Here is a 12,519-nt window from a genome sequence, read left to right as displayed (position 1 = left end):
TAATGATAGTAAGGATGATCCGAAATCTTGGAAGTAGAATGGACAAAATGCAAGAAACAGTTAACAAGGACCTACAAGAACTAAAGATGAAACAAGCAACGATGAACAATGCAATAAATGAAATTAAAATCACTCTAGATAGGATCAATAGCAGAATAACTGAGGCAGAAGAACGGATAAGTGACCTGGAAGATAAAGTAGTGGAAATAACTACTGCAGAGCAGAATAAAGAAAAAAGAATGAAAAGAACTGAGGACAGTCTCAGAGACCTCTGGGACAACATGAAACGCACCAACATTCGAATTATAGGGGTTCCAGAAGAAGAAGAAAGAAAGAAAGGGACTGAGAAAATATTTGAAGAGATTATAGTTGAAAACTTCCCTAATATGGGAAAGGAAATAGTTAATCAAGTCCAGGAAGCACAGAGGGTCCCATACAGGATAAATACAAGGAGAAACACGCCAAGACACATATTAATCAAACTGTCAAAAATTAAATACAAAGAAAGCATATTAAAAGCAGCAAGGGAAAAACAACAAATAACACACAAGGGAATCCCCATAAGGTTAACAGCTGATCTCTCAGCAGAAACCCTACAAGCCAGAAGGGAGTGGCAGGACATACTGAAAGTGATGAAGGAGAATAGCCTGCAACCAAGACTACTCTACCCAGCAAGGATCTCATTCACATTTGATGGAGAAATTAAAACCTTTACAGACAAGCAAAAGCTGAGAGAGTTCAGCACCACCAAACCAGCTTTACAACAAATGCTAAAGGAACTTCCCTAGACACGAAACACAAGAGAAGGAAATGACCTATAGTAGCGAACCCAAAACAATATATAAAATGGAAATAGGAACATACATATCGATAATTACCTTAAATGTAAATGGACTAAATGCTCCCACCAAAAGACACAGATTGGCTGAATGGATACAAAAACAAGACCCTTATATATGCTGTCTACAAGAGACCCACCTCAGAACTAGAGACACATACAGACTGAAAGTAAGGGGATGGAAAAAGATATTCCATGCAAATGGAAACCAAAAGAAAGCTGGAGTAGCAATTCTCATATCAGACAAAATAGACTTTAAAATAAGGACTATTAAAAGGGACAAAGAAGGACACTACATAATGATCAAGGGATCGATCCAAGAAGAAGATATAACAATTGTAAATATTTATGCACCCAACATAGGAGCACCTCAATACATAAGGCAAATACTAACAACCATAAAAGGGGAGATCAACAGTAACACATTCATAGTAGGGGACTTTAACACCCCACTTTCACCCATGGACAGATCATCCAAAATGAAAATAAATAAGGAAACACAAGCTTTAAATGATACATTAAACAAGATGGACTTAATTGATATTTATAGGACACTCCATCCAAAAACAACAGAATACACATTTTTCTCAAGTGCTCATGGAACATTCTCCAGGATAGATCATATCTTGGGTCACAAATCAAGCCTTGGTAAATTTAAGAAAACTGAAATTGTATCAAGTATCTTTTCCGACCACAACGCCATGAGACTAGATATCAATTACAGGAAAAGATCTGTAAAAAATACAAACACATGGAGGCTAAACAATACACTACTTAATAATGAAGTGATCACTGAAGAAATCAAAGGGGAAATCAAAAAATACCTAGAAACAAATGACAATGGAGACACAACGACCCAAAACCTATGGGATGCAGCAAAAGCAGTTCTAAGGGGGAAGTTTATAGCAATACAAGCCCACCTTAAGAAGCAGGAAACATCTCGAATAAACAACCTAACCTTGCACCTCAAGCAATTAGAGAAAGAAGAACAAAAAAACCCCAAAGCTAGCAGAAGGAAAGAAATCATAAAAATCAGATCAGAAATAAATGAAAAAGAAATGAAGGAAACAATAGCAAAGATCAATAAAACTAAAAGCTGGTTCTTTGAGAAGATAAACAAAATAGATAAACCACTAGCCAGACTCATCAAGAAAAAAAGGGAGAAGACTCAAATCAATAGAATTAGAAATGAAAAAGGAGAAGTAACAACTGACACTGCAGAAATAAAAAAAATCATGAGAGATTACTACAAGCAACTCTATGCCAATAAAATGGACAATCTGGAAGAAATGGACAAATTCTTAGAAATGCACAACCTGCCAAGACTGAATCAGGAAGAAATAGAAAATATGAACAGACCAATCACAAGCACTGAAATTGAAACTGTGATTAAAAACCTTCCAACAAACAAAAGCCCAGGACCAGATGGCTTCACAGGTGAATTCTATCAAACGTTTAGAGAAGAGCTAACACCTATCCTTCTCAAACTCTTCCAAAATATAGCAGAGGGAGGAACACTCCCAAATTCCTTCTACGAAGCCACCATCACCTTGATACCAAAACCAGACAAGGATGTCACAAAGAAAGAAAACTACAGGCCAATATCACTGATGAACATAGATGCAAAAATCCTCAACAAAATACTAGCAAACAGAATCCAACAGCACATTAAAAGGATCATACACCATGATCAAGTGGGGTTTATTCCAGGAATGCAAGGATTCTTCAATATACGCAAATCTATCAATGTGATAAACCATATTAACAAATTGAAGGAGAAAAACCATATGATCATCTCAATAGATGCAGAGAAAGCTTTCGACAAAATTCAACACCCATTTATGATAAAAACCCTCCAGAAAGTAGGCATAGAGGGAACTTTCCTAAACATAATAAAAGCCATATATGACAAGCCCACAGCAAACATCATCCTCAATGGTGAAAAACTGAAAGCATTTCCACTAAGATCAGGAACAAGACAAGGTTGCCCACTCTCACCACTCTTATTCAACATAGTTTTGGAAGTTTTAGCCACAGCAATCAGAGAAGAAAAGGAAATAAAAGGAATCCAAATCGGAAAAGAAGAAGTAAAGCTGTCACTGTTTGCAGATGACATGATACTATACATAGAGAATCCTAAAGATGCTACCAGAAAACTACTAGAGCTAATCAATGAATTTGGTAAAGTAGCAGGATACAAAATTAATGCACAGAAATCTCTGGCATTCCTATATACTAATGATGAAAAATCTGAAAGTGAAATCAAGAAAACACTCCCATTTACCATTGCAACAAAAAGAATAAAATATCTAGGAATAAACCTACCTAAGTATACGAAAGACCTGTATGCAGAAAATTATAAGACACTGATGAAAGAAATTAAAGATGATACAAATAGATGGAGAGATATACCATGTTCTTGGATGGGAAGAATCAACATTGTGAAAATGACTCTACTACCCAAAGCAATCTACAGATTCAATGCAATCCCTATCAAACTACCACTGGCATTTTTCACAGAACTAGAACAAAAAATTTCGCAATTTGTATGGAAACACAAAAGACCCCGAATAGCCAAAGCAATCTTGAGAACGAAAAAAGGAGCTGGAGGAATAAGGCTCCCTGACTTCAGACTATATTACAAAGCAACAGTAATCAAGACAGTATGGTACTGGCACAAAAACAGAAAGATAGATCAGTGGAACAGGATAGAAAGCCCAGAGATAAACCCACGCACATATGGACACCTTATCTTTGATAAAGGAGGCAGGAATGTACAGTGGAGAAAGGACAGCCTCTTCAATAAATGGTGCTGGGAAAACTGGACAGGTACATGTAAAAGTATGAGATTAGATCACTCCCTAACACCACACACAAAAATAAGCTCAAAATGGATTAAAGACCTAAATGTAAGGCCAGAAACTATCAAACTCTTAGAAGAAAACATAGGAAGAACACTCTATGACATAAATCACAGCAAGATCCTTTCTGACCCACCTCCTAGAGTAATGGAAATAAAAACAAAAATAAACAAATGGGACCTAATGAAACTTCAAAGCTTTTGCACAGCAAAGGAAACCATAACCAAGACCAAAAGACAACCCTCAGAATGGGAGAAAACATTTGCAAATGAAGCAACTGACAAAGGATTAATCTCCAAAATTTACAAGCAGCTCATGCAGCTCAATAACAAAAAAACAAACAACCCCATCCAAAAATGGGCAGAAGACCTAAATAGACATTTCTCCAAAGAAGATATACAGAATGCCAACAAACACATGAAAGAATGCTCAACATCATTAATCATTAGAGAAATGCAAATCAAAACTACAATGAGATATCATCTCACACCAGTCAGAATGGCCATCATCAAAAAATCTAGAAACAATAAATGCTGGAGAGGGTGTGGAGAAAAGGGGACACTCTTGCACTGCTGGTGGGAATGTGAATTGGTTCAGCCACTGTGGAGAACAGTATGGAGGTTCCTTAAAAAACTACAAATAGAATTACCATATGACCCAGCAATCCCACTACTTGGCATATACCCTGAGAAAACCAAAATTCAAAAAGAGTCATGTACCAAAATGTTCATTGCAGCTCTATTTACAATAGCCAGGACATGGAAACAACCTAAGCACCCATCATCAGATGAATGGATAAAGAAGATGTGGCACATATACACAATGGAATATTACTCAGCCTTAAAAAGAAATGAAATTGAGCTATTTGTAATGAGATGGATAGACCTAGAGTCTGTCATACAGAGTGAAGTAAGTCGGAAAGAAAAAGACAAATACCGTATGCTAACACATATATATGGAATATAAGGGAAAAAAATGTCATGAAGAACCTAGGGGTAAGATAGGAATAAAGACGCAGACCTACTGGAGAACGGACTTGAGGGTATGGGGAGGGGGAGGGGTGAGTTTTGACAGGGCGAGAGAGAGTCATGGACATATACACACTAACAAACGTAGTAAGGTAGATAGCTGGGGGGAAGCAGCCGCAAGGCACAGGGATATTAGCTCGGTGCTTTGTGACAGCCTGGAAGGGTGGGATGGGGAGAGTGGGAGGGAGGGAGACGCAAGAGGGAAGACATATGGGAACATATGTATATGTATAGCTGATTCACTTTGTTATAAAGCAGAAACTAACACACCATTGTAAAGCAATTATACCCCAATAAAGATGTTAAAAAAAAAAAAAAAAATCCTGCTTTATTGCGAGAAAAAAAAAAAGAAATGAAAGGTTTAGCCTCTGAATTCTCAAAAGGCTGAATTTTAAAGGGACAGGTTCTGACCAGTTTAGAGGAAAAGGGATTGGAAAGAATTTCAGAGAAAAAGGGAAGTTGGGCAAGAGAATTAGTCTGGGGGGAGCTGAGGGTGTAGAGGAGGGGCAGGCGGCAGAGAAGGGCAGAAGGAAGACGGTGCTGGGGGGCCGCGCCTGAGGCAAAGAAGCCGAGGAAGAGCCTGAGCTTCAGGAACCACTTTATCTTTAATTGTCTGTTGGCCTCAGTTCATCTTAACATCTTATTTTGCAGAGAGGCAACTTTAGGCTCCTAATAACATCTGGAAGCCTCAAAATGCCAACAGAGGTAGGTGTTCCATTCGGTTCTGGAAATTTGAAAACTGTGGTTGTCCAATTCAGTTTTAAGAAAAGAAAGTTCGGGGATTTCAAAAGTTCCGCATAATGGCTGCTGAGATTCTAAGTTGCCTTTGGTCGGGTGAGTCCATTTAGTTAGAAAAGTGAATGAGGAAGGACCGCGATTTTGAAACGTAACATCAGACAGATATCAGGAGGCTGTTCGTAGCGCCGAGGAGCACCCTCAAAATATTTGAATAACTGGGATCCCGTTTCTCAGAGGTAATTTTTTGTTTGTTTGGCAGGAGTAAGTGACTTTTTTTTTTTGGCCGCGTGGCTCGCGGGATCTCAGTTCCCCGACCAGGGGTTGAACCCGGGCTCTCGGCAGTGAGAGCGCCAAATCCTAACCCCTAGACCACCAGGGAACTCCCAAGACTAATTTTCAAACAGCCAAAACAGCTCAAACAGCCCACAGGCCTAACACCAGCCAGTTCTAAGGGGACAGTCTGGTCCCAGAGGAGCCTGGGCAAAGGCTCCTCAGCCTGGCTCCCTAGAACAGACCGCGTTCCATGGATCCACCCAAAAGGCAAGCCTATGCCAGTTGGAACAGTAAGTGTCAAATGAGTACTTGCACACAGAACAAGGCCTTGACCAGAAAGGACCAGCTTTAGCATCCATCCTGAATAAAACCTGGAGAGCTTCCGAACGCAAAGAAGCTGGGACCCAGGAGAAAGACGTACCTTCAAAATCCAGGGTCGGTGAGAAAAGCAGTGACAATGAGTTCAAGGTGGGCGCTGCACCTGTTTGCTCAGCAGCCCAGGAGCTGTCGGGGGTCTTCTCTGGTTCCTGGATGGGTCACCAAAATGTTGACCTAAAGTGAAAAGACCGCCAGCAAAGACGGGTTTATTCGGGATCAGCAGAGTTGCAACTTGAGGTTTCAACCCTGGCGGCCACATACGAACCCCTGTGAGGCGAGGGAAGGAGCCGCCTTTATAGAGGGTAGAGAATGGTGGGCGGGCTTAGTAAACAGAGCCTCTGTTTCTTATTGGCTGAGTCTTGGCCAGAAAGAAGGGGAATCTTTCTTCTTTCCCCCTTGGGCTCTGCTGTCCACGCAGGGGTGAGACCTCCCCCTGATGGTCTCCCGACTCTATTTAACTGAGGTTTCCATTCATTAATTTTTACCGTATGGATACCCCATATTTTGTTTATCCATTGGGCAGCTGGTGGCCATTAGGGTTGTTTCCACTTTTTGGCTACTATGAATAGTGCTGCTTGAACATCGCTGTGCAGGCTTTTGTGTAGACATGAGGTTCCCTCCTCCTGGGTATCCTGTCATCTCTCAGTAAGGCTAATGAGTAAACGAAGACGTTTGCAGTCTCTCCTGCTATCAGGCTTATCCTCGCAGCAGTCTCTCCTGCTATCAGGCTTATCCTCGCAATCCACTTTCCAACCTAATACTAGAGTTTTTTAAGCATGTAAATCTTTTAAGTGTGTAAATCAGATCTTGCTGAGCCTGTATTTAAAACTTTTCAACAACTTTCCACTGTACTGAAAAAAAAGTGCAATAACCTCCACGTGGCCTACCTCTTCAACCGCCCAGGGTGGGCCAGGGTGCTTGCAAATGCCCATCCGTTTCCCCAACTCGATTTTAGGTAAGGTGAGGCTAGAGGCTGCGGGGCCACTAGCACGAGAAGTTGTCATCGGGGCTTTCTTGTCCCCGAGCACTTAGATGGGAGGGGCCAGGCTGCCCCACTGCAGACCCCTCTCCTCTCCTGGGGTCCCGCCTGAAAACTCCAGCCCCAAGATCCCAGCCTGTTAGAGCTGAAAGGAGCCTTGGGGAGAGTCCTGTCTGGTGATCTCCGAGCTGTGCTCTGCGGAGCCCCAGGGGAGAGGGGTCAGCCGGGGACAGAGGGCGTGAAGCTGAGTGGACAGGGCTCTGCAGGATGTGTTTCCTGCTAGTTTTTGTTTGAATAAAACCGCTGAAAGAAAAAAGGAATTTGAGAACAAATTGATTGAACCCAACCCTCTTCATTGACAGATGAGGAAACCAAGGCAAAAGAAAACTCAGCTCTCCTCCCAGCCAGAGTGGGGAACCTGCTCTCACCCTTGGGGGTCCGGTGTGTTCCAGTGTCCCTGCTTCCCGAGAAGGACGCCTGGAGCCCTGCCGGACAGTCAGCACACTTCGGAACTCAGAGGCAGCAAAGGGAGCAGTTAAGGACAGACGGACAAATGCTCGAGAGAAAATAAGACGCAAGTTTTCCATCCGAGGTACGAGCAGACGAGGGCTGCCTGGGGCCAGAGGGACAGAAGAGGAACCTCTCACTAAGGACTTACCAGCCCCGCAGCACAGGCAGGAAGGGCTGCCTCCAGCAACGTCAGCGCAGAGGCTGAGCGGAGGCCTGGTCACGTGACCAGGCTCGGAGAGAGCGTTGGGGGAGGGGCGCCAGAAATGAACAACGCGGAGAAGGAACGGAAAGGCGGTGCGTGAGGGTAAAGCCGAGGCGGGGCTCTGCAGGCTGCAGCGGGGCTGGCGTCCTCCTCCCTCCCCCGCCGCAGCCAGAGAGCAGCAGCTGTTGCGATCCAGCTGCCATTTTTCAAACCAATTAAGGAGCCCTGTTACTGCTCCCCGGAGGGAGTGTGTCTGTGTCTTCTGAGTCAGCAGCTCGGACCGGGGCCTCTGGGGACAAGCTCGCAAGGCCCTAATCGTCCCCTCAGAGTTAAAAATAACCAGTAGCAAGCCACTACTCTTGACTTTACACTGCCGCAGGGGGCGGAGGTTGGCGGTGTCTCTTGCCACAGAGGTTTTCCATGCGAGGCGCCAGAGAGCGGCAGCCCGCCGGCAGCACGTTTTTCTTCCCATTCGCGCTCTCCTGCTTCAGGTCCCCCGTCCTGAAGTCATCCATCAGCTGTCCCACTTGCCAGAAGTAAGTGACACTGGGCGTGACATTACTGCTTTCCAAAACAAAGAAGCCCAGATCTCTCTGGCTGAGAAAAGTTGCAGAGCCCTGGTTCCCCTGCTTAAACCTGAAACAGTCACTCGGATAAGACCGTTGAGGGGAGGGAAAACTGTGAAATAAAGCATAGACCGTGAGCCGAACCACCCCTTCTGACTGGTCTGCAATCCGGAGACCAAACCGCTGTCTGTTAACTGTTTACTTTTCCTCCAGTTTGTTTGGCATTGCGTAGACGCTCCCTCAGAAAACAGACCCACTTCACCTCCGAGGCTGAGATCAGAATAGGGCGCTTGGGAAGGGAGATGAAATCAGAGCATCTGTGGGCCTTAGGGGCCACACCCAGGCTTCTCTCTCCCCCAAAACATGAAAGCCAGGGATGCTTTTTCTGCTTTTCTATAAAAATCGGACAGCAGCAAAATCATCCCTGGATGTAGCTGATGAAAACACACATCTCAATTCAAGGTAACCCATATAAACGTGGGACCTCAACGTGGCCCAGTCCCGGCATGGTGTCACCTTCCAGGAAATAACAGCCTGACATAAAAGTAGGACTGAAAGCCGTGCAAATCTGGAGAGAAATTTAAAGAGGAAACATTCTTTTTTCTTAAAACCCAGGAAGACATCTATAAAAGATTATATTTCTTTTTTTTTTTCGGTCGTGCCTGCACGCGGGATCTTAGTTCCCGGACCAGGGATGGAACCCGTGCCCCCTGCCGTGGGAGCACGGAGTCCTAACCACCGGACCGCCGGGAAGTCCTAGGAAGTTATATTTCTTCATCTCCCTCTTGCCCCTCAACCCCACAGCCTTCATCACAGCCCCCGGAGACCTTACCTCTGCTTTGCTGAACCACCTGATAGCCAGTCCACAGGGTCCGCCCGCCCCACCTCCTCTCCTCTCTGTCTGTTTACTCCATCAACTCAGCCTTTCTGGATTCTGTAAGTTTCTAACGTTCTTGTCTTAGCACCTGGATTCTGCGCAGAGTTGACCCTAGGGACCAGGAACTGATCTAACCAGGAGGTGGGAGGTGGTGGGAGCCGGAGGAAAGGTCCAGAGGTGAACACAGACGACTGTGCTTTTCCCTTGCCTCGTCTTTGTGGGCCTCTGCTGGGAAGGAAAGTGTACTACCATGATTCCCAGAGGTGCTGCCTCAGCCCTCAGCCCCCCTCGTCCTTCCCCGCTCCCGTGGATCAGGATACACTCCTCCCCAACCAGCCTGCTGAAGACACGCCCTGGGGATTCCCAGCATTTCTCTTTGCAAACCAGGAGCAATGACGCTGGTTTAAGGACTTAATTCCCCCCTCCTCTGGGTCACTGTGTCCAGCAAGAGGAAGGAAAGTTCACTCATTTTGTTATTTCTTTCACAGGGGCCTTTGGCCACGAAACAACCCAGGTGGCTACAACCAGAGCCAACATGGGGGCAGCTCCAAACCCTGAAGGTCTGAGGAGGCGGGAAGTGTCCCTGGCTTGTTGTCATGGAAACCACAATAGAGGCTTGCCTCCTGACCAACCCTGGTGCTTCCCCGTGTGCCCCACCCCCCCCATGGCATGGCATGCGCCCTCCTCTCAGGAGCTGTGATTATAAAACATCTTTTCAATAGTCATCATCTCCTGATCTGTTGGCCTTAGTATAACCCAAATTTTCTATTAATACACTATTTATTTTTTTATTTTTGCTGTACGCGGGCTTCTCACTGTTGTGGCCTCTCCTGTTGTGGAGCACAGGCTCTGGACGCACAGGCTCAGCGGCCATGGCTCATGGGCCCAGCCACTCCGTGGCATGTGGGATCTTCCCGGAACGGGGCACGAACCTGTGTCCCCTGCATCGGCAGGCGGACTCTCAACCACTGCGCCACCAGGGAAGCCCTAATACACTATTTTAAAAAACAGCTGGGGAACCTGTCATTCCCCACTACCAACGTCAAGAGCGTGAGGCTCACCTCCTCAGAGCAGGATCCCCAGGTGCACCCCGCTGCCTGGAGCTGACCTCCACTGGACTTGCTCCAGGAAGGTGGCCGTGGTTTCTTCCTTTCCTTTGTCAGCCTTGGTGAACTTTGACAGTGACAGTCCATCCCATCAGGTCTGTGATGAAATCCAAGGCTGAGGGAGTTCCAGGGTGGCCTAGTGGTTAGGATTCCAGGCTTTCACCGCCATGGCCCAAATTCAATCCTTGGTCTGGGAACTGAGATCCCGCAAGCCGTGCAGCGCATCCCCTTGGCACCCCCCCACACACACACAAAAAGAAGAGAGAAATCCAAGATTGATTTAATTCTTGGTTCTCAACTCTCCAGCACTGGCCTGACCAAATCACCTCTGATTTTCCAGACTTGGCTCTAGTATCGTCCTGGTGGAGGGGACATGTTAGCAGCCGGTCCAGCCTGAATACAGACAGAGTAGTCTCTCCTCCTTATTGACGACAGTCATGAATCCTTTTATAAACTGCTGCTGTTCGGTAACCTGCTTTATCCTCTCTACCGAACAGCCAGGGAAGTGAGAGTTTCCACCGCCTAAGTGGAGGTCCTGGTGGCACCAAGTCAGCGACCAGTCTCTAAAGCTGGACCCCATGCTCTGACACAGACAATGCGCTTCTCTGCTTCAGCAAGCATCATCCTCCCACCATTTCAGCTGGTGAGGTCTAATCACAGCTCAACGTGCTGGTTGTCTATTGCTATGTGATGAAGCACCTCAGAATTCTGCAGCTTTGGATCAAAAACAGGATCTCAGAGAGAGATCTGCACACCCATGTTCACAGCAGCGTTATTCACAGTAGGCAAAAGGTGGAAGCAGCCCTAGTGTCCATCAGTGGATGAATGGATATACAAACTTTGGCATAAACACACGATGGAATATTATTCAGCCTTTAAAAGGAAGGAAATTCTTCTTTTAATTTATTTTATTTTTGGCTGCGTTGGGTCTTCATTGCCGCGTGCAGGCTTTTCTCTAGCTGCGGCGAGCGGGGGCTGCTCTTTGTTGCTGTGCGCGGGCTTCTCATCGCAGTGGCTTTTCTTGCACGCAGAACACGGGCTCTAGGCGTGCGGGCTTCAGTCGTTGCAGCACGCAGGCTCAGTAGTTGTGGCTCGCGGGCTCTAGAGCGCAGGTTCAGTAGTTGTGGCACACGGGCTTAGTTGCTGTACGGCATGTGGGATCTTCCCCGACCAGGGCTTCAACCCGTGTCCCCTGCATTAGCAGGCGGATTCTTAACCACTGCGCCACCAGGGAAGCCCAAGGAAGGAAATTCTGACATGAGTTACAGCAGGAATGAACCTTGAAGATATTATGCTGAGTGAAATAAGCCAGTCATAGTACGAGTCCACTCACAGGAAGTACATAGAGTCATCAGATTCACAGATGCAGAAAGGAGAATGGTGGTTGTCAGCGGCTGGGTTGCAGGGGGAGTGAGGAATTATTGTTTAGTGAGTGAAGAGTTTCAGTTTGGGAAGATGAAGAGTTCTAGTGGTGACGGTCGCACAACAGTGTGAATGTACTTAACGCCACTGAAGCGCACGCTTTAAAAAGGTTAGGATGGTAAATTTAATGTGTTTTATTTTATCACAATTTTTTTAAACAAAGAAGTTTCGACACATCTATATAATGTTATAAACCATTGCTACCTCAATAAAAAATTCTTAAACAAAAAAATAGTAATAAAATTAAAAAGGAAAAAAACTGATGGTTGAAAACCACACTCTGTGACCACTTCTCATAGTTGTTAAGTTTGGTCAATTTCAGCTCTTATCACAGTAGCGCTCCGTATCCTCCAGCCCCCACCCCCCTAACCCGGCAAGCAGCTGAGCACCATTTCTGAGAACAGGTTGCATGCAGCTTGCAGGAGCTGGGGTAGGCAAGAAGGACCCTGTGCTCTAATAACAGGGATCTGTGCTATGGTCACGGATTGCTGCTCTGATCACAGAGGTGCAGACACAGAGATGGGCAGCGTTGCTGCAGCCTTCACTGTTGTTGCTACAAACCCTGCAGCCTCCGGCTGAAACAACGTCCAGAGAATTTAAAGAACTGGTGCTTGTTTTTACGTTCTGGTTTTTTTCCCCTTTGGGAGTCAGACATTAAAGGACTAAAACGTTCGAAAGAAACCACATATACAGAGCAATCTAGAAAGTCCCAGCACATACCTTAGGAAGGGTGCAGGCTCA

General features: G+C 45.5%; 1 protein-coding gene across 7 annotated transcripts in view; it reads right to left on the bottom strand.

Annotated features, from left to right (window-relative positions):
- RPP40 (ribonuclease P/MRP subunit p40) overlaps window positions 1-12,519 on the bottom strand; it is a 57,064-nt gene extending 44,545 nt beyond the window's left edge. For 4 of the 7 annotated variants that reach the window (XM_032649076.1, XM_032649073.1, XM_032649079.1 and 1 more), the window contains exons 1-2: window positions 7,524-7,656; window positions 6,160-6,290 (exon numbers count right to left, since the gene is read on the bottom strand). The gene's annotated coding sequence lies outside the window, so the exon portion shown is untranslated. Of the gene's footprint in view, window positions 1-6,159; window positions 6,291-7,523; window positions 7,657-7,753; window positions 7,819-12,498 lie in introns of those variants that run through there. The other 3 variants (XM_032649075.1, XM_032649074.1, XM_032649077.1) reach the window with 3 other exon arrangements.

This window comes from Phocoena sinus, chromosome 11 (genome assembly GCF_008692025.1).
Source record: "Phocoena sinus isolate mPhoSin1 chromosome 11, mPhoSin1.pri, whole genome shotgun sequence".
NCBI classification, from domain to species: domain Eukaryota; kingdom Metazoa; phylum Chordata; class Mammalia; order Artiodactyla; family Phocoenidae; genus Phocoena; species Phocoena sinus.
Note: the sequence above shows the minus strand (reverse complement) of the source record. Positions and strands in the feature narration are given on the sequence as shown.